The 25,746-nt window shown below is 45.9% G+C and overlaps 4 non-coding genes and 6 pseudogenes across 4 annotated transcripts; all 10 read left to right on the forward strand.

Annotated features, from left to right (window-relative positions):
* Positions 1 to 340: 340 nt before the first annotated feature.
* Positions 341 to 517, forward strand: LOC142500301 (U2 spliceosomal RNA; annotated as a pseudogene).
* Positions 518 to 1,334: 817 nt separating this feature from the next.
* LOC142500328 (U2 spliceosomal RNA) lies at positions 1,335 to 1,506 on the forward strand (annotated as a pseudogene).
* Positions 1,507 to 2,074: 568 nt separating this feature from the next.
* Positions 2,075 to 2,272, forward strand: LOC142500758 (U2 spliceosomal RNA). Its single transcript, XR_012803278.1, has one exon. It is a non-coding gene; the product is annotated as a U2 spliceosomal RNA (small nuclear RNA).
* An 817-nt stretch (positions 2,273 to 3,089) lies between these two features.
* Positions 3,090 to 3,280, forward strand: LOC142500669 (U2 spliceosomal RNA). Its single transcript, XR_012803202.1, has one exon. It is a non-coding gene; the product is annotated as a U2 spliceosomal RNA (small nuclear RNA).
* Positions 3,281 to 6,748: 3,468 nt separating this feature from the next.
* LOC142500085 (U2 spliceosomal RNA) lies at positions 6,749 to 6,924 on the forward strand (annotated as a pseudogene).
* Positions 6,925 to 8,513: 1,589 nt separating this feature from the next.
* Positions 8,514 to 8,720, forward strand: LOC142500773 (U2 spliceosomal RNA; annotated as a pseudogene).
* Positions 8,721 to 14,883: 6,163 nt separating this feature from the next.
* LOC142500035 (U2 spliceosomal RNA) lies at positions 14,884 to 15,057 on the forward strand (annotated as a pseudogene).
* Positions 15,058 to 18,696: 3,639 nt separating this feature from the next.
* LOC142500168 (U2 spliceosomal RNA) lies at positions 18,697 to 18,872 on the forward strand (annotated as a pseudogene).
* Positions 18,873 to 19,689: 817 nt separating this feature from the next.
* On the forward strand, positions 19,690 to 19,880 carry LOC142500670 (U2 spliceosomal RNA). Its single transcript, XR_012803203.1, has one exon. It is a non-coding gene; the product is annotated as a U2 spliceosomal RNA (small nuclear RNA).
* Positions 19,881 to 23,996: 4,116 nt separating this feature from the next.
* Positions 23,997 to 24,192, forward strand: LOC142500288 (U2 spliceosomal RNA). Its single transcript, XR_012802889.1, has one exon. It is a non-coding gene; the product is annotated as a U2 spliceosomal RNA (small nuclear RNA).
* The last annotated feature ends 1,554 nt before the right edge of the window (positions 24,193 to 25,746 follow it).

Here is a 25,746-nt window from a genome sequence, read left to right on the forward strand (position 1 = left end):
ATCAATCCAACTGCAAGTACAGAGCAGTTAATAGACCTTTTAGAGTCAATAATAGTAATGAGAACAGAAAGGACAGAGGAAGAGTTTAGGGCATACGAACCTATATATAGAACGGTAATGAGTCAACAGAGGAGGGAAAAAAGAAGAAGCACAGAAATCATAAGATAAAATAGTAAAGTTTTGAGGAATTAAGAGAGAGAGGAAGGAATAGGAGAAAAGAAGGTCCTTTTTGAATAAGGTGTGGTAAAGTTTTGATTTAGAAAATATGTATATTATTATTGTGTGGTTTTCTATGTTTTGAAAAGTGGAAAAATGTAAAACTTTAAACTATGTTTGAATAAAAACATTTAAAAACAAAAAAAAATCTGTTCTAATCAGTTTAATATCTGATACGTCCCCTATCTGGGGACCATATATTAAATGGATTTTTAGAACAGGGAGATGGAAGAAGAGCTTGCTCTGTCCACTCCACGCATTGACCTGGTATTGCAGTACCTCCAGGACCGGTGCACTTCCCTTTGGGGATATTTGGCTTGTATCAAAAAATAGAAACAAATGACTGTCTGACAGAAAAAAAACAAACATGCATTTTTGGCTCTTTCTTTTGCAAAGAAAGAAGAAGATGAAATGACGACAAAATAAAGCCTCCTTCTTTTTGCTGTGTCTTGTTTGCTCTTTTGCGTGGCTTCTTACTTTCTTTTCTTTTCAGCTCCTCCTCGCATGGAGCAGGAGTGCCGCCTGCTGCCTAGCCTAATTCAGTCCGAACGAGCAGATGCCTAAGAAACTCCTGTTGAAGCTGTATCCAAATAGCCTGCATAGCAAACACTGCAGCAGCAAGCAGCAAATGCCTTGACTTGCTGGCTTCTTGTCACAATGGCTGGCTGGCTGGCTGGCTGGCTGAAATGACCTGAACTGAAAAGCCCAGCCACTGGCTGCTTGCTTGCTGCCTGAGTTTCATGGCAGCCCAGACGAGTCGGCTAGCAGAGAAAAAGTGGGCGGTTCCTATGCAAATAAGCAGACGAAGCCTGGTGCCGGAAAAAGAACTGGAAGCATGTGCCTTTTTGGCTGTTTGCTGGCCATGCGGGCCCCCCAGCAGTGTGTGCGGCTGCTTTTCTTTACTCCATAGAAAGTCTTTGGCTTTTGCATCCGTCGTCGTCGTCGCCGCCGCTGCTGCATAGACTCCCCGGAGCTGTGTCGGAAGGAGCGGAGGGACTGGAGGCATGCCTGCTGGGGGAGGAGGCGAGCGGGCAGCCAGCGGCTCCCTCTGCCCTTCTCCCTAAAGCGTAGCGCCCCCGGCCGTCGGGCGGCGCTCAGGCGGGGGCCCATTTCTGGTTATCGCTTCTCGGCCTTTTGGCTAAGATCAAGTGTAGTGTCTGTCCTGTGAAGGACAGATTCTCCAGAGACTACACTTGGTCCTCTGGTCATGGGCTGAGAAGGCGGATATGTAGCCCGGGCTATTTTTATCACGGCACCCCAGGAGTGGTTAACCTGGTGGAGTCAAGTGTTGCCACACGCACTTCGACTTTTGCACGGATAAATTTGCACACCCCTACATTTTTCTGCACTGGCACCCCTTATTGCCTTCCGCTGAGGGGTAGCCATTATTTTTTTTACCTGCCAGGCTTCCGGGTCTGGCGTGCACTTGTGCACACCATTTTTGTTGTTTCGTTTGAGCACTTCCTGCACTGCATCACACAGCGCACTGGAGCACTCGCACTATGGATTGTGGTTTGTTTTTTTTGGGTTATCAGTCACCTAATTTTCTTCGGAGAATGCAAGACTGTGTGCTGGTCGGTGGTCGCCATTCCCTCGGGAGAAGACTGCGGTGGGCGAGTAGGTGTGAGCCGAAAGCCCTAAAGACTTGGACCCTCCTGCGGCGTCTGCTGCACTAGGAGGGAACAGGATGGACGTCGGATTCTTCGGATGACGACGTCGGTGTAACATCAGAACTTTTCCTGGCCCTCGTGGCTGAAGAGGACTGACCATGTCATGGACTTGCAGCTCTCCGGAGCCTATAGTCACAAGTTTTGCGCACCTGGTCTCACTTGACCATGAGCACGGTTTTTGAGGTGAAATCACTTTTTCACCACCCGGGCTACAAAAAAAAAAAAAAAAAAAATCTGTTCTTATCAGTTTAATATCTGATACGTCCCCTATCTGGGGACCATATATTAAATGGATTTTTAGAACAGGGAGATGGAAGAAGAGCTTGCTCTGTCCACTCCACGCATTGACCTGGTATTGCAGTACCTCCAGGACCGGTGCACTTCCCTTTGGGGATATTTGGCTTGTATCAAAAAATAGAAACAAATGACTGTCTGACAGAAAAAAAACAAACATGCATTTTTGGCTCTTTCTTTTGCAAAGAAAGAAGAAGATGAAATGACGACAAAATAAAGCCTCCTTCTTTTTGCTGTGTCTTGTTTGCTCTTTTGCGTGGCTTCTTACTTTCTTTTCTTTTCAGCTCCTCCTCGCATGGAGCAGGAGTGCCGCCTGCTGCCTAGCCTAATTCAGTCCGAACGAGCAGATGCCTAAGAAACTCCTGTTGAAGCTGTATCCAAATAGCCTGCATAGCAAACACTGCAGCAGCAAGCAGCAAATGCCTTGACTTGCTGGCTTCTTGTCACAATGGCTGGCTGGCTGGCTGGCTGGCTGAAATGACCTGAACTGAAAAGCCCAGCCACTGGCTGCTTGCTTGCTGCCTGAGTTTCATGGCAGCCCAGACGAGTCGGCTAGCAGAGAAAAAGTGGGCGGTTCCTATGCAAATAAGCAGACGAAGCCTGGTGCCGGAAAAAGAACTGGAAGCATGTGCCTTTTTGGCTGTTTGCTGGCCATGCGGGCCCCCCAGCAGTGTGTGCGGCTGCTTTTCTTTACTCCATAGAAAGTCTTTGGCTTTTGCATCCGTCGTCGTCGTCGCCGCCGCTGCTGCATAGACTCCCCGGAGCTGTGTCGGAAGGAGCGGAGGGACTGGAGGCATGCCTGCTGGGGGAGGAGGCGAGCGGGCAGCCAGCGGCTCCCTCTGCCCTTCTCCCTAAAGCGTAGCGCCCCCGGCCGTCGGGCGGCGCTCAGGCGGGGGCCCATTTCTGGTTATCGCTTCTCGGCCTTTTGGCTAAGATCAAGTGTAGTATCTGTTCTTATCAGTTTAATATCTGATACGTCCCCTATCTGGGGACCATATATTAAATGGATTTTTAGAACAGGGAGATGGAAGAAGAGCTTGCTCTGTCCACTCCACGCATTGACCTGGTATTGCAGTACCTCCAGGACCGGTGCACTTCCCTTTGGGGATATTTGGCTTGTATCAAAAAATAGAAACAAATGACTGTCTGACAGAAAAAAAACAAACATGCATTTTTGGCTCTTTCTTTTGCAAAGAAAGAAGAAGATGAAATGACGACAAAATAAAGCCTCCTTCTTTTTGCTGTGTCTTGTTTGCTCTTTTGCGTGGCTTCTTACTTTCTTTTCTTTTCAGCTCCTCCTCGCATGGAGCAGGAGTGCCGCCTGCTGCCTAGCCTAATTCAGTCCGAACGAGCAGATGCCTAAGAAACTCCTGTTGAAGCTGTATCCAAATAGCCTGCATAGCAAACACTGCAGCAGCAAGCAGCAAATGCCTTGACTTGCTGGCTTCTTGTCACAATGGCTGGCTGGCTGGCTGGCTGGCTGGCTGAAATGACCTGAACTGAAAAGCCCAGCCACTGGCTGCTTGCTTGCTGCCTGAGTTTCATGGCAGCCCAGACGAGTCGGCTAGCAGAGAAAAAGTGGGCGGTTCCTATGCAAATAAGCAGACGAAGCCTGGTGCCGGAAAAAGAACTGGAAGCATGTGCCTTTTTGGCTGTTTGCTGGCCATGCGGGCCCCCCAGCAGTGTGTGCGGCTGCTTTTCTTTACTCCATAGAAAGTCTTTGGCTTTTGCATCCGTCGTCGTCGTCGCCGCCGCTGCTGCATAGACTCCCCGGAGCTGTGTCGGAAGGAGCGGAGGGACTGGAGGCATGCCTGCTGGGGGAGGAGGCGAGCGGGCAGCCAGCGGCTCCCTCTGCCCTTCTCCCTAAAGCGTAGCGCCCCCGGCCGTCGGGCGGCGCTCAGGCGGGGGCCCATTTCTGGTTATCGCTTCTCGGCCTTTTGGCTCAGATCATTGTGTCTGAGTCAGGGGCTTAGCTGGGACTGTGCCCCCTTGGCCCTGGATCATCGCCCCTTCGGGGGCTTAAGATCCTTGCTGCTTTTGGGGGGGCACGCTATCTCGAGCGACGAGGAGTGATCGGGAGCAGAGAGAGCGAAGGGCCGGCACCTTGGCCTTGAGACATCGCCTTACCGGCTTAAGTCTCATGCTGCTTTAGGGGTGCCGCACCTAAGCCTGACAAGATGGAGACGGGTGTTCAGATGAGGAACACGCTGCGGTTGGAGGTCGCTGAGACGGAGAGAGACCGCGTGGATCTGCGCTTTATCGTGGAAGAGCTGCTGCAGAAAAAGGCAGAGTTGGATGTGAAGTGCATGCTGTGCCTGCAGGATTTCCAACGGCAAGGGATATATGACGTGACGTTTCAAGAGGATGGAGATTGCCAGAACGCCTTCGAAAGGTTAAAGAAATTGGTGTGTGAACCAGAGATGCAAGGCATCAAGCTAATTCCTAGCTTTCTGATGGGGGAAAGACCTTTAACGGTGCATATGTACAATCCCTATGTGAGAAAGGACGATATTTGGATGTTCCTGAACCAATATTGTACCATGATTAAAGGAGGAGTTGAGCTACGGAATGCATACGGGATTTATAATGGAAAAAGAAGATATTGGGTGCGCTTCAGACCGGACCCAGCAAGAGAAGGAGGTGTGAAATACCCCCCTGCGGTTTTCAGTATTGGGGGGAACCGTGGATTTCTTTTTTACCCGGGACAAGCAAAGTATTGCAGGAAATGTTATAAATACGGACATACTCAAGAAGAATGCAATAAGTCAGAAAAGGTGTGTCGGAATTGTGGGGAAGAGGGACACACAGCTGGAAGATGTGCCCGCCCCAAGAAATGTGACTTTTGTGAAGAACAAGGCCATTTAGCCTGGCAATGTAGAAAAAGTAGAAATACTTTTGCACAGGTAGTAGGGGGCAATGTGGGGGGGAAAGACCTAGAATTTACGGGACTTATCTTTGATCCCAAAGCAACAAAAGGCAGTGAGGAGGAAAGTGTCTCAGAGTTAGGTGGGCATATCCGAAGGGAGGGGCAAAAGGAGGAGGGAGGGATGGACCTACAGGAGGGAGGTTTTCCAGAAGTAGAGGAAACCCCTGAGGTCTTGCAAGAAGGAAAAGGGGAAGCCCTGGGCACTCAGGAGGGAAAGTGGGCGGAGAGAGTGGAGGCACAGGAGATACAGGAAGAGGGAGAAGCTTTAAAAGAAAAAATGGATGTGTTTCAGGCGAAAGTAGGAGATATAAATTTTTGGATGAATGTGATACGTAAAGCAATAAAGAATGTGAGTGATAGGGAGATAATGAGTGAATTAGACGAGATTATGAATCGAAGAAGGGGTATGACTGAAGAAGAATTTAAGAAGGTTAAAAAGGACCAGAGGAAGTGGCTGAGGGAGGAGGAGTTTAGACTGGAGGGAGAAGCAATGTTGGAGGAGGAAGCTAGAAAAAAGGAAGAGGCGGAGGGAGAAATGAGCCAAGTACAGATGGACCAGGGGGAAGGGGGGGAAGAAGGGCTGGTAGGTGAAGGTGAAGGTACGGAAGCCTTTAAAAGAAAATTTGAGGAATTTCAAAAAGAAGTAGGAGATGGGGTTTTCTGGGTTAGGATCATGAGGAAAGCAAAAGAAGGGATAAGTAATAAAAAGATTGGTGAACAGCTAGCCAAAATCATAGCATTAAGGAAGGAAATGACAAAAGAGGATTATGAGTTAGTGAAAGAGGAATGGAGGGTGGAGGAAGAAGAATGGGAAAGAGAGAAAAGGGAGGAAAAGGGGACCCCAAGAGAGTTGGGGTTTAAAATAGTTGGGGGCTTTTTTTGGGAGCGCCCCACCCCAGGGGGAAAAAAATTAGTAGGCTTGGAGGTAGAAAAGGAAAAAAGTCAGGAGACGCAGGAAGAGGCAATGGAGTTGTCCTCGGCAGAAAAAAGAATGTTGAAGCGTAGAACAGAACAGGAAGGAACAGCAGACCAAAAGTGGGAAAAGGTAACACCGAGAAAATTGAAAGTGGTAGAAAGTGGGAGTGATAGCTCACCATCAAAAAAAAATTGGGGAAAGGATCAAGAGCAGAAAGGGCAAGGAATCAAAGTACAAAGACAAGGAAGTGGAATAAGTGGAAGTGAGAGTAAGGGGAAGGATAAAACATTGACCCCGAAGCACACTCCAGGAGAGTCGCCAAGGGAAATAGCCTTAGGCAAAAAAATGCAGGAAGTTGAGGAGAAAGTAGGAAATAACGCTTTCTGGCTTTCAGTGGTGCGAGAAGAACATAGGGGACTAACCACAGAACAGCAGATGGATTGCCTAGAAAAAGTAATAGTTAGAAGGGCACAGTCTTCCAACCAAGATTTTGGAATGTATTTTGAAGGTGTCCAAAGAAAATACGCTAATATTATTTTTGCAAGAACAATATATAAGTATGGTGGATATAAGTAGTGGAGAGTTTTTTTGTATAGGGGGGTTTTGAGGAATATGGAATGTTTATTGTTGGAATATACTAGAGATGTTTTTTTATGATAGACGTGTTTTTGTTATTATTTTCTGAAAATGTAAAACATTGTATATTTTTGATCTTGGAACAATAAAATACTTTGAAAAACAAAAAAAAATCTGTTCTTATCAGTTTAATATCTGATACGTCCCCTATCTGGGGACCATATATTAAATGGATTTTTAGAACAGGGAGATGGAAGAAGAGCTTGCTCTGTCCACTCCACGCATTGACCTGGTATTGCAGTACCTCCAGGACCGGTGCACTTCCCTTTGGGGATATTTGGCTTGTATCAAAAAATAGAAACAAATGACTGTCTGACAGAAAAAAAACAAACATGCATTTTTGGCTCTTTCTTTTGCAAAGAAAGAAGAAGATGAAATGACGACAAAATAAAGCCTCCTTCTTTTTGCTGTGTCTTGTTTGCTCTTTTGCGTGGCTTCTTACTTTCTTTTCTTTTCAGCTCCTCCTCGCATGGAGCAGGAGTGCCGCCTGCTGCCTAGCCTAATTCAGTCCGAACGAGCAGATGCCTAAGAAACTCCTGTTGAAGCTGTATCCAAATAGCCTGCATAGCAAACACTGCAGCAGCAAGCAGCAAATGCCTTGACTTGCTGGCTTCTTGTCACAATGGCTGGCTGGCTGGCTGGCTGGCTGAAATGACCTGAACTGAAAAGCCCAGCCACTGGCTGCTTGCTTGCTGCCTGAGTTTCATGGCAGCCCAGACGAGTCGGCTAGCAGAGAAAAAGTGGGCGGTTCCTATGCAAATAAGCAGACGAAGCCTGGTGCCGGAAAAAGAACTGGAAGCATGTGCCTTTTTGGCTGTTTGCTGGCCATGCGGGCCCCCCAGCAGTGTGTGCGGCTGCTTTTCTTTACTCCATAGAAAGTCTTTGGCTTTTGCATCCGTCGTCGTCGTCGCCGCCGCTGCTGCATAGACTCCCCGGAGCTGTGTCGGAAGGAGCGGAGGGACTGGAGGCATGCCTGCTGGGGGAGGAGGCGAGCGGGCAGCCAGCGGCTCCCTCTGCCCTTCTCCCTAAAGCGTAGCGCCCCCGGCCGTCGGGCGGCGCTCAGGCGGGGGCCCATTTCTGGTTATCGCTTCTCGGCCTTTTGGCTAAGATCAAGTGTAGGGTCTGTCCTGTGAAGGATGGCCCTAATTGCATCACTTGGTCTGGTCATGGGCTGAGGTAGCGGATGCAAAGTAGCCCGGGCTTTTTAATCTTGCACCCCAGGCTTGGATCACCTGGGGAGCATCACTTGCTGCACTGTGGATGGCTGTTTGGGCGGCGGCCTCCACTTACGAGCACTTGATCAGCACAGATTTTTTTGCACCGTCCCCTATTTTTCCCGCACTTTGGCCCCCCTTATTGCCTTCCGCTGAGGGGACAAGCCAATTATTTTTGTCACCGCCTGGCCTTGCAAAGGGCCAGGCGTGCACTCGTGCACACCCTTTTTGTGTTGTACGTTTGAGCACCTCCTGCACTGCATTGCACAGAGCACCGGAGCACTCGCACCATGAATTTGTTTGTTTGGTGTTGGGTTAACGTCACCCCTTTCTTCGGAGAGTAAAGACTGTAGTGCTGGCTAGTGAACGCCAATCCCTCGGGAGAAGATCACGGTGGGTTAGTAGGCGTCAGCCGAACACCCTAAAGACTTGGACCCTCCTGCGGCGTCTGCTGCACTAGGAGGGAACAGGATGGACGTCGGATTCTTCGGATGACGACGTCAATGTAACAACAGGAATCCAAGGCTTCGGCTGGAGAGGACTGTTTCTTGGTACGGACTGGCCTACTCTCCGGAGAAGACTTTGTCACATGTGGAACGCACCTGGTCTCACTTGACCACGAGCACGGTTTTTGAGGTGGAATCACTTTTTTCACCACCCGGGCTAAAAAAAAAAAAAAAAAAAAAAAAAAAAAATCTGTTCTTATCAGTTTAATATCTGATACGTCCCCTATCTGGGGACCATATATTAAATGGATTTTTAGAACAGGGAGATGGAAGAAGAGCTTGCTCTGTCCACTCCACGCATTGACCTGGTATTGCAGTACCTCCAGGACCGGTGCACTTCCCTTTGGGGATATTTGGCTTGTATCAAAAAATAGAAACAAATGACTGTCTGACAGAAAAAAAACAAACATGCATTTTTGGCTCTTTCTTTTGCAAAGAAAGAAGAAGATGAAATGACGACAAAATAAAGCCTCCTTCTTTTTGCTGTGTCTTGTTTGCTCTTTTGCGTGGCTTCTTACTTTCTTTTCTTTTCAGCTCCTCCTCGCATGGAGCAGGAGTGCCGCCTGCTGCCTAGCCTAATTCAGTCCGAACGAGCAGATGCCTAAGAAACTCCTGTTGAAGCTGTATCCAAATAGCCTGCATAGCAAACACTGCAGCAGCAAGCAGCAAATGCCTTGACTTGCTGGCTTCTTGTCACAATGGCTGGCTGGCTGGCTGGCTGGCTGAAATGACCTGAACTGAAAAGCCCAGCCACTGGCTGCTTGCTTGCTGCCTGAGTTTCATGGCAGCCCAGACGAGTCGGCTAGCAGAGAAAAAGTGGGCGGTTCCTATGCAAATAAGCAGACGAAGCCTGGTGCCGGAAAAAGAACTGGAAGCATGTGCCTTTTTGGCTGTTTGCTGGCCATGCGGGCCCCCCAGCAGTGTGTGCGGCTGCTTTTCTTTACTCCATAGAAAGTCTTTGGCTTTTGCATCCGTCGTCGTCGTCGCCGCCGCTGCTGCATAGACTCCCCGGAGCTGTGTCGGAAGGAGCGGAGGGACTGGAGGCATGCCTGCTGGGGGAGGAGGCGAGCGGGCAGCCAGCGGCTCCCTCTGCCCTTCTCCCTAAAGCGTAGCGCCCCCGGCCGTCGGGCGGCGCTCAGGCGGGGGCCCATTTCTGGTTATCGCTTCTCGGCCTTTTGGCTCAGATCAAGTGTCTGGGTCAGGGGTCAGCGAGAAAGAGCGGTAGCCCTCTCGGCCTTGTGGCATCGGTTGGAAGACCTTAAGCCACATGTAGCTATAGGGGGGGTGAGCTTTTTTGAGCAGCGGGGAGCGATCGCCCCATAGCCTTGGGCTATCTTTGGTACGAGGAGGAGGCGTAGCGGACTGAAGATGGAAGAAGGTGCTTTTTCGTCGGCTTCGGCGCGACTATGGAATACAATACGCTTTATGGTGGAAGAGGAGCAGAGAGGTACGAAAGACCTGCGTTTTATTATAAAAGATATTTTCGAAGATCTGCTGGAACTCCCGTATAAGGAAGAGATATTATGTCTACAGGATTTTCCCCGAAAGGGAACTTACGATGTAACCTTCATGCGGGAGGAGAGATGCATGCATGCATATCAGCAGTGTAAGGAGAAAAAGGAAGATCCCAGACTAAATGGGATTACTGTGTCACTCCTGTTTAAAAAAGAGGCGGAGAGGAAAAACATTGTAGTACATATGTACAACCCGCACGTTAAAGATGGAGAAATTGTGGCATTTCTGAGCCAATATTGTAAGGCGGTTAAATACATTAAAAAAGTATATAATGAACATGAACTTTGGAATGGAAAAAGGGTTTTTTCAGGGATGTTGATCCCGGAGGATGGATCATTTGGCGACTTAAAGCACCCCCCAGCGGTATTTGCAATTGGAAGAAATAAAGGGTTCCTATTCTATTCTGGGATGCCGGATTTTTGTAGGAATTGCAATAAGCATGGACATGACCAGAACAATTGCGGAAATAAAAAAACCTGCAGGAATTGTGGAAAAGAAGATCATGAAACCAAAGACTGCAGAGAGAAAACTTGTAACTTCTGTGGAAGTAAAGACCATCTGTACAGAGAATGCAACAAAAGGTCGTATGCAAATATGGCCAGGAAGACGGTGCCGGCCCAGCAGGAGGTATTCAGTGAAAAGAATATGAGGCCGGTAACCGAGGTGATTGTAGAGTTGGAAGAAAAAAGGATACAGAAAGAAAAAGAGACGGAGGAAAAGAGGAAAAGAGAAGAGGCAGCAGAACCCGTGGAATTGGGAGTGAAAAGGAGCTCCAAGTCGGAAGGAGAGAGATCGGATACGGGGCAGGGTACGGAGACAGAGTGGTCAGAAGTGGAAAATAGGAGGAGAGGCACAGCTTCAAAACCACAACGGGCAAAAGAGTGCAAAAGGATGAAGAGAGAGGAAAGGGTGCCAGAAATTGCAACACATCAAATAGAAGAGCATGGGGTGTCCACTTCAAATAAGTTTCAGCCCTTAATCGGACTAACAGAGCAAGGAGAAGAAGTAATCATTGATGGTGAGCCAGTGTCATATAGGTCGCAAAGTGAGATAATGTTGGGGTCCTTGTCAGAAGACTCAGAGCAGGAGGAGAGAACATTACCTGTCTCTGTGGCTTTAGAGACTCAGCCGGTTTCAGAAGCAGATGAAATGGACACGGCTGCTGGGCCAGATAAGTAAAAACTATCCTTTTTTTTTGAAAGATGGCAGGTTACAAAGTAAAGACTGGAAGTAAAGGTAGCCTGGCCATGGGAATTAAAATTGTGTCATTGAATGTAAGGAGTATTAAGAGCTGCTATAGGAGGGCAGCTCTATGTGATTATTTAAAGACATTAGATGCGGATATACTATTCTTACAAGAATGTGGGATACCTGCAGAAGGTGATTATGTAAAATATGAGAATAGCTGGAAAGAGGGGCCATCTAACTGGTCAGGGAGTAATCAAAATAAAGCAGCAGGAGTAGCTATTTTATTTAGAGGGAATGAAGTGGAGATTAGAAGTGTGGAGGAAGTGATTGCAGGACGATTGCTGGTCGTGAATGTCTGTATGAATGGTGTGAATATGAAATGTATAAATGTGTATGCGTCACCAGATAAGAATGAAAGGTATGAATTATTGGAAGTGATGGAGATGTATGTTCTGGGAATTGAGCCAGTGATAGTGGCTGGTGATTTTAACTGTGATATGACAGAGAAGCATCAAGCAGGAAATAAGAGGGATAAAACGATAAATAAACTGAAGAATTATATGATGGATATGGAGATGAAAGATGCTTGGATAGAAAGTGGGGAAACTGGGGAAGACTATACGTGGAGGAATAAAAAAGGGGAATCAAGATTAGATTACATTTTTGTGAATAAAAGTGTGAAGATAGAAGGGGCTTCCTTGGAATCAAACATATTTTCAGATCATAGAACCCTGAGATGTGACTGTGCAATAACAACTGAGAGGAAGATAAAGAAGGGGTCATGGAAATTGAACGTGGCATTATTGGAGGATAGGAATATACAGAACTTGTTCAAAGATTGTTATAGTAAGTGGAAAAAAATAGGAAATTATAATAAAAATATATTATTATGGTGGGAAGAGGTAAAGATTAAAATTAAAGAATTTTTTAGAAAACAAGGGTATGAGAAAGCAAAAAGAGAAAGAGAATTTTATAAAGAATTGCAACAAAAAGAACAGATGTTGTATAAATTAAGATCAATTGGAATAGAAGTGGATAAGGAAATTGAAAGTTTAAGAAGAGAGACGAAGAAAATAATAAAGGAAAGGGGAAGGAGGATAATATATAGGGCTCACGTTGAGAACATGGAAGAAGATGAAAAATGTTCTCGCTTCTTTTTTAAAAAAATAGTGGGAAAAAGAGAGGTGATGGAAAAATTGGAGGGGAAAGATAAAATAGAGGGAATGTTAGGGGAGGCTCAGGAATTTTATAGTGAGCTGTTCAAAAAAAAGAGAATAGATAAAGATCTGGAAGAATTCTTTTTAGAGAATTTGGAAGAACAATTGCAGGGAAAGGAAAAAGAAGATCTATCAAGGGAAATAAGTCAAAAAGAAATTTATGGAATAATTAAAAGTTTGGCGACTGGGAAAACCCCAGGGAATGATGGGATAGGGATAGAGTTTTATGTGACTTTTTGGGAGGTGCTAAAAGGAGACTTCCAGAGAATCATACAAGAGTGTGTGATAGCAACAGAACTGCCTTTTTCATGGAGAAAGGGGATAATAAAATTGATATATAAGAAAGGAGAAAAGGATAAAATTAAAAACTGGCGGCCGATTACACTGTTAAATACGGATTATAAAATCTTAGCAAAAATCATAGCAAATAGGCTAAAAAAAGTAATTGGGTCAGTTATAAGCACAGAACAGGTATGTGGAATACCGGGAAGAAGCATTACAGACAATCTTAGCATCATTCGTGATGCGGTATGGTATACTATTGATAGGGGGCAGGGCGCAGCCATGGTATCAATAGATTTTGAGAAAGCATATGATAGGGTGAATCACCAGTTTTTATTTAAAGTTTTGGAGAGACTGGGGATACCAGAAGAGGTGAGAAGGTGGATAAAAATTTTATATAAAGGAAGTGTAAGTGAAGTGATAATTAATGGATATAATACAAGATTAGTGAAGATTGAGTCAGGGGTGAAACAGGGGTGTCCCTTGTCACCGTTATTATTTATATGTGCTATAGAGCCTTTATTACGAGGGATAAAAAAAGACAAGGTAATAAGAGGAGTGCCTGTGCCAGGGGCAAATGGAGCGCAGATAAAAATGGTGGGGTACATGGATGACATAACGTTGTTATGTGAAAACCCAGTATCAATAAATAGGGCAATAAGAATTATTAAGTGGTTTTGTGAAGCTTCTGGCTTTAAAATTAATGTGGAGAAATCAGAGGGTATGGTAATAGGTAGGTGGAAGTACCAATTAAAGGCAGAGATTCCTTTACAGAAGGAAAAATTAAAAATCTTAGGAGTCTGGTTCTCAAATGATTTAAAAGGAGAAGAGAATTGGGAAGAGGTAAGAGAGAAGATAAAAAAGAAAATTTTGACATGGTCCTTAAGGAAATTAACACTGGAAGGGAAGATAATGGTGATAAAACAGGTTTTGTTGCCCATTTTATTGCATGTTGGAATGGTATATTTGCCGGAAGGGAATTCCTTAAAGAAAGTTGTAAGAGAGATCTTTTATTTTCTATGGGGGTCAAAAATGGAGAGGTTAAGGAGGGAAGAAATGATGAAACAAAAAAAGAATGGGGGGAAAGGTTTTCCTGATGTAAAGATGTACTTGGAGATTAAATTTTTCTCGTATTGTATAAAGAAGTCTCGTCTGAGTTGCATGACTGGATGTTTCCTTAGATATATTCTGGGTTTTTTGTTGAAAAGGTATAAATGGGTAGAAATAAATAATACTAAACCAATGTTAATAACACAGGCACCGGTGTTTGTACAAATAGAGAAAATAATAAGGAGATATGAGCTAAAAGAAATAGAAATAGGTTTCTTAATAGATCAAAAGAAATTAACAAGAATATTACAAGAAAAGGAGGTGATGACAGGAATTTATCATTTAAATGATATAGAATCAAGAAAAGTATGGGGGAATTTAAGTTATTATAAATTAATGAATAGTCAAAAAGATCTGGGGTGGGAGGCAGCACGGGACTGCCTCACGACTAGGGAATTTCAGCATAGAAGGGGATTAGTAGGAAAAGCTAAATGTCCGAGACAAAGATGTGGGGGAGATGAAACACCGTTACATGTTTTTTGGAATTGTGCGTTTTCTTTAAAAGTGTGGAAACAAGCAGGACCATTATTTAAAAAAATAGGGGGTCTGAAGAGAGTAGACCACGAAGTGGTTCTGTATGGCAGGATGGCATGCAGCTCAGACAGACACCAAAAGCAAATATGGCTGATGGTTAGCTGTATAAAAGAAGCACTGTGGAAATGTAGAAATATAGCTTTGTCAAAAAGAGAAGAATTGACTGTTAATGATTGTATAAAAATAGCTTTGAGTTATATGTACAGGTATTATATAAGAAGTCAGGGAGAGATAGGAGAAGAAGAGGCAAGAAGAATATGGCAAGTAGAAAGGTGGAATACTATTGTTGTATAAGTGAAATGTAAATAGATAGAAAAGGATGGAATAGGGTAGAATGTAGGATAAATATAGGAATGGGAAATATGCTTTTACATTAAGGGAAAGAAGTAGTATAATGGAAATTTGAGTAGTAGCACTAGGTGCGATGTACGGGTCCTTAATGTGGAGTACGGGAGAGAAGAGGTGGGCCTGTGCTCCACTCGGCAGCGCTTTAGCTGCGGAGTAAAAGCATAGGAGGTTATTCGTATTTATAGATATGAACAATTTTATTACAAAGATGGAATGTTACAATAGATGGTATGATGTAATTTTTTTGGTGTTTTTTTTTGGTTTGTTGTTTTTCAAAAAGTAACATTGTAAAACTAAGAAGATGTAAATAAAAATCATTTAAAACAAAAAAATCTGTTCTTATCAGTTTAATATCTGATACGTCCCCTATCTGGGGACCATATATTAAATGGATTTTTAGAACAGGGAGATGGAAGAAGAGCTTGCTCTGTCCACTCCACGCATTGACCTGGTATTGCAGTACCTCCAGGACCGGTGCACTTCCCTTTGGGGATATTTGGCTTGTATCAAAAAATAGAAACAAATGACTGTCTGACAGAAAAAAAACAAACATGCATTTTTGGCTCTTTCTTTTGCAAAGAAAGAAGAAGATGAAATGACGACAAAATAAAGCCTCCTTCTTTTTGCTGTGTCTTGTTTGCTCTTTTGCGTGGCTTCTTACTTTCTTTTCTTTTCAGCTCCTCCTCGCATGGAGCAGGAGTGCCGCCTGCTGCCTAGCCTAATTCAGTCCGAACGAGCAGATGCCTAAGAAACTCCTGTTGAAGCTGTATCCAAATAGCCTGCATAGCAAACACTGCAGCAGCAAGCAGCAAATGCCTTGACTTGCTGGCTTCTTGTCACAATGGCTGGCTGGCTGGCTGGCTGAAATGACCTGAACTGAAAAGCCCAGCCACTGGCTGCTTGCTTGCTGCCTGAGTTTCATGGCAGCCCAGACGAGTCGGCTAGCAGAGAAAAAGTGGGCGGTTCCTATGCAAATAAGCAGACGAAGCCTGGTGCCGGAAAAAGAACTGGAAGCATGTGCCTTTTTGGCTGTTTGCTGGCCATGCGGGCCCCCCAGCAGTGTGTGCGGCTGCTTTTCTTTACTCCATAGAAAGTCTTTGGCTTTTGCATCCGTCGTCGTCGTCGCCGCCGCTGCTGCATAGACTCCCCGGAGCTGTGTCGGAAGGAGCGGAGGGACTGGAGGCATGCCTGCTGGGGGAGGAGGCGAGCGGGCAGCCAGCGGCTCCCTCTGCCCTTCTCCCTAAAGCGTAGCGCCCCCGGCCGTCGGGCGGCGCTCAGGCGGGGGCCCATTTCTGGTTATCGCTTCTCGGCCTTTTGGCTAAGACCAAGTGTCTGGCTGAGAGGTGATTGCTGAGACTGTGCTCCCTTGGCCCTCGATCATCGCCCCTTTGGGGGCTTAAGATCCTTGCTGCTTTTGGGGGGGCACGCCATCTCGAGCGACGAGAGGTGATCATGAGCGAGCGAAAGTGAGGGGCCGGCGCCTTTGCCTTGTGGGATCGCCCGAAAGGGCTTAACCCACTTGCTGCAATTAGGGTGCCGCACCCGAGCTTATTCAAGGCGGACGATGGCGTACGGTGGCATGAAGAATACAGTCCGGTTCCTGGTCGAGGAAGCCGAGAGAGATCGCGTGAGACTGCAACATGTGGTGGAGAAAATTCTTGGTGAGATGCTGGAGCTGGATGCGTCTAAGGTGTACTGCCTCCAAGACTTCCCAAGGCAGGGCTTTTATGACCTGACCCTGATCTCGGATGCAGACTGCTGGAATGTTTATGAGATGTGCCGTGAGAAGAAGGATGATCCAAGGCTGACGGGAGTCAGCGTGGCCCCGAGTTTTATGCTGGAAGACAAACCGCTGGTTGTACACATGTACAATCCTTTTGTGCAGAGGGAAGACATTGCTTGTTTCCTGAGGAGATACTGTTCCCTGGTAAGGGGGGGAGAAGTGTTAAGGAATGCATATGGTTTCTTCAACGGAAAGCGGCGATTTTGGGTTCGTTTTAAGCCTGATCCAGATCGAGGAGGAGGAGTGATGCAACCGCCTGCAAGTTTTGCCATTGGTGGGGAAAGGGGTTTTCTAAACTACCCTGGCCAGCCTGTTTTCTGCAGGAATTGTCACAAATATGGACATACCAAAGAAGAGTGTGACAAAGTCGGGACTGTATGCCGCAATTGCGGAGAAGAAGGACACACAGCAATGGCCTGTCGAGTCCCAAAAAAGTGTGACTTGTGCGGGGAAAGAGGACATTTAGCACGGCAGTGCAAAAAAAATAAGTCTTATGCCCAAACAGCAAGGGGTAGTGAGTCTGGAGATACCTCAGACTTTGTTGGACTTATCTTTAAGAAATTTCAGACAGAAGAAGGAAAAATGGACTTGCAGGAGGGGGGGATCTCAGAGGTAGACGAAACCCCTGAGTTTCTGCAAGGAGAACTGGTTGGTACTCAAAGTACAGATTGGGCAGAGAGAGTAGAATTGCAAGAGGAGGACGAAGCTCTAACAGAAAAAATGAATTTGTTTGAAAAAAAAGTGGGGGGTGTGAAGTTATGGGTAGATGTATTTCGCACAGAACGAAAGAATATAAGTAATGAGGAGTTAATTGGAGAATTAGAGGATATTATGAGTCGAAGAGCTCATATGACGGTAGAAGAATATTTGAATTTAAGAAAAGATCAGAAGAAATGGTTGATTGAGGAAAAAGCTAGACAGGAAGGAGAAGCAATGCTAATGGAGGAGGCTAGTAAATTAAAAGTCTTGGAGGAAGGGTTACATCAGGATAGTGAAGTAAGTGAAGGAAGTGTGAATAGAGCTTTGGAAGCAATACAAGAAGCGGTGAGAGTTTTAGAAAAAGGGCAAGAGGAAGAAGGGGAGGAAATGGAAGTAACAGGTATGGAGAGAAAAGCTTCAAAACGTAAGCCAGATAAGGGGGAGGTAGAGGGAATAGCTGGACCAAGTGAAATTAAACAGGATTTTTCTATCGCTAGGTGTGATAGCTTACAGGATACACCAAAAAGGAGGGTGATAGGGGGAACTAGAAGAGAGCCTGAAACCACATCTGTGAGTGAGTCAGAAGAAAGTAAAATAACTCAGAAAGGAGACAAAAGTAAGATAGTTGTAGACACACAAACGGTCACATTAGAAGGAAAGGAATCTCAGAAGGTACTTAGGATAGAAGGTGAGGAAAGTAGGTGTAAAGTAGATCAGGGGAAGAGGAGTGAGGTCATAGTAGCAAGGAAGGGGAGAGTGGAAGATGAATTTGTAGGTTATCCTGGTGTAAAAGCAAAAAGAGATGAGGATTGGGGGGTTAGAACATCGTTAGAAAGTCAAGAGAAAAGACAGGAGATAGCAAAGGAAACTGTGGGAAAAGGTAATGTAAAGAGGTTAGAACAAGAGAAAATAGTAGGAGTATGTAGGCAGATAGTTGGGGAAAAAGAGAATGTGAGGGTGAGTGGAGTGAGTGGGGAAAAAGTAGCAGAAATGTTAAGAATAGATGGGAGTAGCGGGAGTGATTGGGGAGGGATCTCCTCATCTGAAAGTGAAAGAAGTGGAAAGCAAAATAAAGAGAGAGAGGGGGGGGAGGCAACAAGGATGCTAGAACGGAAAGTGGGAGGGACAAGTAGGAGTGAAAGTGAAGGAGGAGCTGCCTCAATGGCAGAGAGATCAGAAAGTGAAGGAAGTGGGGTGCAAGAAAAGGATAAGGGACGCCCAAGTAAAAAGGAAGAAAGGGACTCTGTGTTTAAAACAAGCTGGGATATGGGGAGAAAAAAGGAATTTTTAGACAAGAAAACAAAGGAGGTTGAGGAGAAAATAGGAGAGGCAAAGAGGTGGTATGGGATGATACAGAAGGCAAACCCTCAAGGGGGGATAGACCAAAGAATAGGGGAACTAGAGAAGATGCTTTTTTGGAAGGAAAAGATGTCGCCAAAGGAGTTTGAGACAGAAATTGAAAGATATAGGAAGGTGTTAGAGAAACAAATAGCAAGCAATGAGAAAGGTAAAAAGATAGGCTGAACTAAGGAGGATGTAAGTGAAATTATGCAATGTATGTCTGATTGGTGGAAAAGTTAAATTGAAAATGTTGATTTGTGAATGTACAAAATTTATTTGTCTTGTAAAAATGTGAATGTAAATAAACATTTAAAACAAAAAAAATCTGTTCTTATCAGTTTAATATCTGATACGTCCCCTATCTGGGGACCATATATTAAATGGATTTTTAGAACAGGGAGATGGAAGAAGAGCTTGCTCTGTCCACTCCACGCATTGACCTGGTATTGCAGTACCTCCAGGACCGGTGCACTTCCCTTTGGGGATATTTGGCTTGTATCAAAAAATAGAAACAAATGACTGTCTGACAGAAAAAAAACAAACATGCATTTTTGGCTCTTTCTTTTGCAAAGAAAGAAGAAGATGAAATGACGACAAAATAAAGCCTCCTTCTTTTTGCTGTGTCTTGTTTGCTCTTTTGCGTGGCTTCTTACTTTCTTTTCTTTTCAGCTCCTCCTCGCATGGAGCAGGAGTGCCGCCTGCTGCCTAGCCTAATTCAGTCCGAACGAGCAGATGCCTAAGAAACTCCTGTTGAAGCTGTATCCAAATAGCCTGCATAGCAAACACTGCAGCAGCAAGCAGCAAATGCCTTGACTTGCTGGCTTCTTGTCACAATGGCTGGCTGGCTGGCTGGCTGGCTGAAATGACCTGAACTGAAAAGCCCAGCCACTGGCTGCTTGCTTGCTGCCTGAGTTTCATGGCAGCCCAGACGAGTCGGCTAGCAGAGAAAAAGTGGGCGGTTCCTATGCAAATAAGCAGACGAAGCCTGGTGCCGGAAAAAGAACTGGAAGCATGTGCCTTTTTGGCTGTTTGCTGGCCATGCGGGCCCCCCAGCAGTGTGTGCGGCTGCTTTTCTTTACTCCATAGAAAGTCTTTGGCTTTTGCATCCGTCGTCGTCGTCGCCGCCGCTGCTGCATAGACTCCCCGGAGCTGTGTCGGAAGGAGCGGAGGGACTGGAGGCATGCCTGCTGGGGGAGGAGGCGAGCGGGCAGCCAGCGGCTCCCTCTGCCCTTCTCCCTAAAGCGTAGCGCCCCCGGCCGTCGGGCGGCGCTCAGGCGGGGGCCCATTTCTGGTTATCGCTTCTCGGCCTTTTGGCTAAGATCAAGTGTAGTATCTGTTCTTATCAGTTTAATATCTGATACGTCCCCTATCTGGGGACCATATATTAAATGGATTTTTAGAACAGGGAGATGGAAGAAGAGCTTGCTCTGTCCACTCCACGCATTGACCTGGTATTGCAGTACCTCCAGGACCGGTGCACTTCCCTTTGGGGATATTTGGCTTGTATCAAAAAATAGAAACAAATGACTGTCTGACAGAAAAAAAACAAACATGCATTTTTGGCTCTTTCTTTTGCAAAGAAAGAAGAAGATGAAATGACGACAAAATAAAGCCTCCTTCTTTTTGCTGTGTCTTGTTTGCTCTTTTGCGTGGCTTCTTACTTTCTTTTCTTTTCAGCTCCTCCTCGCATGGAGCAGGAGTGCCGCCTGCTGCCTAGCCTAATTCAGTCCGAACGAGCAGATGCCTAAGAAACTCCTGTTGAAGCTGTATCCAAATAGCCTGCATAGCAAACACTGCAGCAGCAAGCAGCAAATGCCTTGACTTGCTGGCTTCTTGTCACAATGGCTGGCTGGCTGGCTGGCTGGCTGAAATGACCTGAACTGAAAAGCCCAGCCACTGGCTGCTTGCTTGCTGCCTGAGTTTCATGGCAGCCCAGACGAGTCGGCTAGCAGAGAAAAAGTGGGCGGTTCCTATGCAAATAAGCAGACGAAGCCTGGTGCCGGAAAAAGAACTGGAAGCATGTGCCTTTTTGGCTGTTTGCTGGCCATGCGGGCCCCCCAGCAGTGTGTGCGGCTGCTTTTCTTTACTCCATAGAAAGTCTTTGGCTTTTGCATCCGTCGTCGTCGTCGCCGCCGCTGCTGCATAGACTCCCCGGAGCTGTGTCGGAAGGAGCGGAGGGACTGGAGGCATGCCTGCTGGGGGAGGAGGCGAGCGGGCAGCCAGCGGCTCCCTCTGCCCTTCTCCCTAAAGCGTAGCGCCCCCGGCCGTCGGGCGGCGCTCAGGCGGGGGCCCATTTCTGGTTATCGCTTCTCGGCCTTTTGGCTAAGACCAAGTGTCGAAGTCAGAGGGCCAGCAGGGATAGTGCTTCCTCGGCCTTGCGGCATCGGCCCCTCTGGGGTCTTAAGCCGTATTGTAGCTATTGGGGAGGTACAACATCCTGTGCGATTCGGAGGGCGAGCACGAGACGGAGAGTAAGGGGCCGGCGCCTTGGCCTTGGGACATCGCCCGAAAGGGCTTAAGTCCCTTGCTGCTGTGGGGGCGCCGCACCCGAGCTTGAGAGCGGACAAGGAGAGCTGAGACAATGGCGTCTGGAGCTCATATGAGGAATACGCTTCGGTTCCTGGTAGCAGAGGCGGAGAGACAGCGAGTCAGCCTGACGTTTTTCGTGGAGACGATTCTGAATGGAGTGATCGGTTTGGCAGCAACAAAAGTGATGTGTCTGCAGGATTTCCAGAAACAAGGGATCTACGATCTGACCCTTTTTGAAGATGCGGATTGCCTGTGTGCCTACGAAAGGTGCAAAGAGATGGCTTTGGATGAGAACATGCGTGGAATCAGCTTGGGACCAAGTTTTATGCTGGAGATGAGACCAGTTGTGGTGCATATGTATAACCCCTATGCACGGAAAGAAGATATTTTTCTTTTTTTAAAGAGGTACTGCATGGAAGTGAGAGGGGGAGAAGAGTTGTATAACCCTTATAAAATGTACAATGGTAAGAGACGGTATTGGGTGCGGTTCAAAGCAGACTCGACGGGGGTGGGGGGAGTGATGCACCCTCCGGCCAGCTTTAGTATTGCCGGAAACAGGGGTTTTCTTTTCTACCCAGGACAACCTACTTATTGTAGGAAATGTTTTCGTTATGGACACACAAGAGAAAAGTGTGAAAAGACTGAGATGGTGTGTCGCAATTGCGGCGAGGAAGGCCATACGGCGGCCTATTGTAAGATCCCAAAGAAATGTGATGTGTGTGGGGTAAGAGGACATTTGGCACGACAGTGCAAGAAAAGGAGCTATGCTCAAGCTGCAGGAGGGGAGGACACGGATGTGGCAAGCCAAGAGGGAGAGGACCTGGAGAAAAAAGAGGAAGATTTTCTTTTGGACAATATTGCCCAAAGCTTTGTTGGGGGAAAGGGAGAGGGGGGTGAAGGTGGCCAGATCTTGATGGGGAATGGGGTGGCAGAGTCTCTGAGCATGTCTGAGCAAAATTGGGCAGATAGTATGGAGGTTCAAGACACACAGAGTGAGGGAAGGAATGTTGGGGTAGAACAGCAGGAGGAGGGGATGGAGATTACAATTGGGGGGAAAAAACCCCAAAAGCGTAAACAAGAAGTGGACAGTAGAGATGTGAAGGAAGGCCAAGGGGAGGAGGAGAGAGTGGGGCCTAGAGAAAAGGTAGAGAGGGTAGTGAAAAAATATGGAAAAGATCTAACAAAAAAAATGGAGGAATTTGATAAGGCAGTAGGGGAAGTAGAGTTTTGGGTTAAAATATTTAGGAAGCAACATAAAGGGAGTTCAGAGCAACAAATGATACAGAGTTTGGAAAAATTAATGAGTCAAAGGAAAAATATTACTAAAGAGAAATATGAGGAATTGAAAACAGAAGGTTTGCAGTGGGTGGAGGTAAAGGAGGGTAGAGCAGATTTTAAAGGAGAAGAGGAGGAATATATACTAGGAGAAACTGAGGAAATTAGTGAGGAGGAAGTACAAGATTTCGTGAAGCTTACAGAAGTGACAGTGGTGGAAGAGACCCTGGAAGACAGGCAGGAAGAAGGAACGTATAAAGTTCTAGAGAAAATACAAGAGGTGGTGGGGGACTTAGGGAAAGAACAGAAAGAAATAGAAGTAGCAAGTATGGAGGAAAAACCTTTAAACTCAGAAAATAAGGCAAGAGAAGGGAAAGAGGCAAAGGAAGAGGTTCTAGAAGAAGGAAAAGAGGAGAAAGTGGGCCCAAGGAGAGAGGGATGTGTAGTGAAAGCAGCCTCGGATGACTTGATAGGTTATCCTGCCATATTCAAAACGCAAAGTCAGGAAGTAATAGGAACAAGTACAAATGAGAAAGGGGGGGAGGTAAGTACCTCTTTTGAAAGTGTAAGCAGAGGAAAAGGGAAAAATAAAAAAATCGGAAGTGGTGTGAGTATAGAAGAAAGAGAAGAGCAGGGAAGACAAAGAGCGATAGGGAAAAAATGGACCTATGAGGATTGTGTTAAAAGATGGAAAGGAAAGTACAACAGGCACTTGGATAAATGGATAAAAGAGAAGAAAGAAATAGTAGGAAAGGATACTTCGGAGAAAAGCAGAGAAAAAGCAAAAGCTGCAGAGCATGCTATAAATAAGGAATTAGAAAACTGTGAAAGAATATTAGAGAAAGAAATGGAAGACATGGAAGAAAGTAGTGAAAATGATTCGGATAGTTGTAGTGAGGAAGAAGAGCAGATGGATCAAGGCAAAGAGGTGAAACTAAGGAAAGTTGGGGGGACAAGTAGGAGCGAAAGCGAGGAAGAAAGTTCTAGTAAGATGGAAGCTATGGAGACAGGGGGATCCTCAAAAGTTTTTTCAAAACAGGAGGTAGCAAGGAAAATGGAGGGGAAAATGATGGTAGAACAGAAGAAAATTGTAGAAATATGTAGTCAGATAGTTGGGGAAAAAGAGAAAGTGATGGTTAGTGGATTGAGTGGGGAAAAAGTGGAAGAGGTTTTCAAAACAAATTGGGAAATGGAAAAAAAACAGGAATTTTTAGAAAAAAAAAAAAAGGAGGTAGAGGAGAAAGTAGGAGAGGTAGAAGTATGGTATAAAATGATACAGGATACAAGCCCTTATGGGGGGATAGACCAAAGAGTAAGGGAGTTAGAGAGGTTATTAGACCTGAAGCAAAAAATGTCGCCAGAGGAGCTTGAGGCAGAAAAGAAGAATAGAAGGGAGTTTTTAGATAAAAGAAGAGCAAAGTAGTAGACAAAGGAGGTAAAGGGAAATTATGAAATGTGTGTTTAACAGTGGTGGAAATGTTTAAATTGGAAATTTGATTTTTATGTATGTACAAAATGTAATGGTCTTGTAAATGTGGAATGTATTAGGTGGAAAAATTGCTATTTACTGTAAATAATGTGAAAGGTTTTTTTGAAAAGATTGTGTGGGGGAGGTTTACGATTGTAAATTCAGGCTGATGGAAAGGTATTTTATTTACTGATGGTAATGTTTTCGGAAATTAAGAAATAGGGATTTTCTGTTAGTTTTTAGAATGTTTGATTGTGTGAAGTAACAATGATTTATTTGTTGAAATGTTTTCTTATTTACTGTTTGTAAATATTTTGAAATGTGAATAAACATTTAAAAAAAAAAAAAAAAAAAAAAAAAAAAAAAAAAAAATCTGTTCTTATCAGTTTAATATCTGATACGTCCCCTATCTGGGGACCATATATTAAATGGATTTTTAGAACAGGGAGATGGAAGAAGAGCTTGCTCTGTCCACTCCACGCATTGACCTGGTATTGCAGTACCTCCAGGACCGGTGCACTTCCCTTTGGGGATATTTGGCTTGTATCAAAAAATAGAAACAAATGACTGTCTGACAGAAAAAAAACAAACATGCATTTTTGGCTCTTTCTTTTGCAAAGAAAGAAGAAGATGAAATGACGACAAAATAAAGCCTCCTTCTTTTTGCTGTGTCTTGTTTGCTCTTTTGCGTGGCTTCTTACTTTCTTTTCTTTTCAGCTCCTCCTCGCATGGAGCAGGAGTGCCGCCTGCTGCCTAGCCTAATTCAGTCCGAACGAGCAGATGCCTAAGAAACTCCTGTTGAAGCTGTATCCAAATAGCCTGCATAGCAAACACTGCAGCAGCAAGCAGCAAATGCCTTGACTTGCTGGCTTCTTGTCACAATGGCTGGCTGGCTGGCTGGCTGGCTGAAATGACCTGAACTGAAAAGCCCAGCCACTGGCTGCTTGCTTGCTGCCTGAGTTTCATGGCAGCCCAGACGAGTCGGCTAGCAGAGAAAAAGTGGGCGGTTCCTATGCAAATAAGCAGACGAAGCCTGGTGCCGGAAAAAGAACTGGAAGCATGTGCCTTTTTGGCTGTTTGCTGGCCATGCGGGCCCCCCAGCAGTGTGTGCGGCTGCTTTTCTTTACTCCATAGAAAGTCTTTGGCTTTTGCATCCGTCGTCGTCGTCGCCGCCGCTGCTGCATAGACTCCCCGGAGCTGTGTCGGAAGGAGCGGAGGGACTGGAGGCATGCCTGCTGGGGGAGGAGGCGAGCGGGCAGCCAGCGGCTCCCTCTGCCCTTCTCCCTAAAGCGTAGCGCCCCCGGCCGTCGGGCGGCGCTCAGGCGGGGGCCCATTTCTGGTTATCGCTTCTCGGCCTTTTGGCTCAGATCAAGTGTCTGGGCTGAGAGGTTGCGCTGAGTCTGTGACTCCTTGGCCTTGGGTCATCGCTTCCTGGGGAGCTTAAGACCCATGCTGCTATGAGGGAGTCACGCTAACTCGAGCACGGGAGGCGATCAGGAGAGAGAGAAGGAGAGGGGCCGGCGCCTTGGCCTTGAGGGATCGTTCCCCAGGAACTTAACCCTCATGCTGCTTTAGGGGCGCCGCACCTAATCCTGGACGGCCGGTTTTTGACGGATTGACGGAAGATGAGGAAAATGGAGAGTGAGACCTGCATAAAGAATACCATCAGGTTTCGGGTGGCAGAGTCGGAGAGATGGCGTGTGAGACTCAGCGTCATCGTGGAGGATGTCTTGAGGGCGATGCTGGAGGTGAACATCGTGGAGGTCGTCTGCCTGCAGGCGTTCCAGCGCCAGGGCTACTACGACGTATCGTTTATTAAAGAAGAGGAATGTGCGAGGGCTTACGTGAGATGTAAGGAGAGAGTAAGCGATTTGAAGAGGATGGGAATCCGAGCTGTACCGAGCTTTTTGCTAGGAGAATGCACCATGATGGTACATGTTTTCAATGCCTTTGTGAAGGAAGAAGAAATTGAGACCTTTTTGAGAAGGTTTTGTTATGTGGTGGGTGGTGGTGTGAAAAGGAAAAACTCATACGGAATATTCAATGGAGAGAGATCGTATAGAGTACGTTTCAGACTAA

This window comes from Ascaphus truei, chromosome 7 (assembly GCF_040206685.1).
Source record: "Ascaphus truei isolate aAscTru1 chromosome 7, aAscTru1.hap1, whole genome shotgun sequence".
NCBI classification, from domain to species: Eukaryota; Metazoa; Chordata; class Amphibia; order Anura; family Ascaphidae; genus Ascaphus; species Ascaphus truei.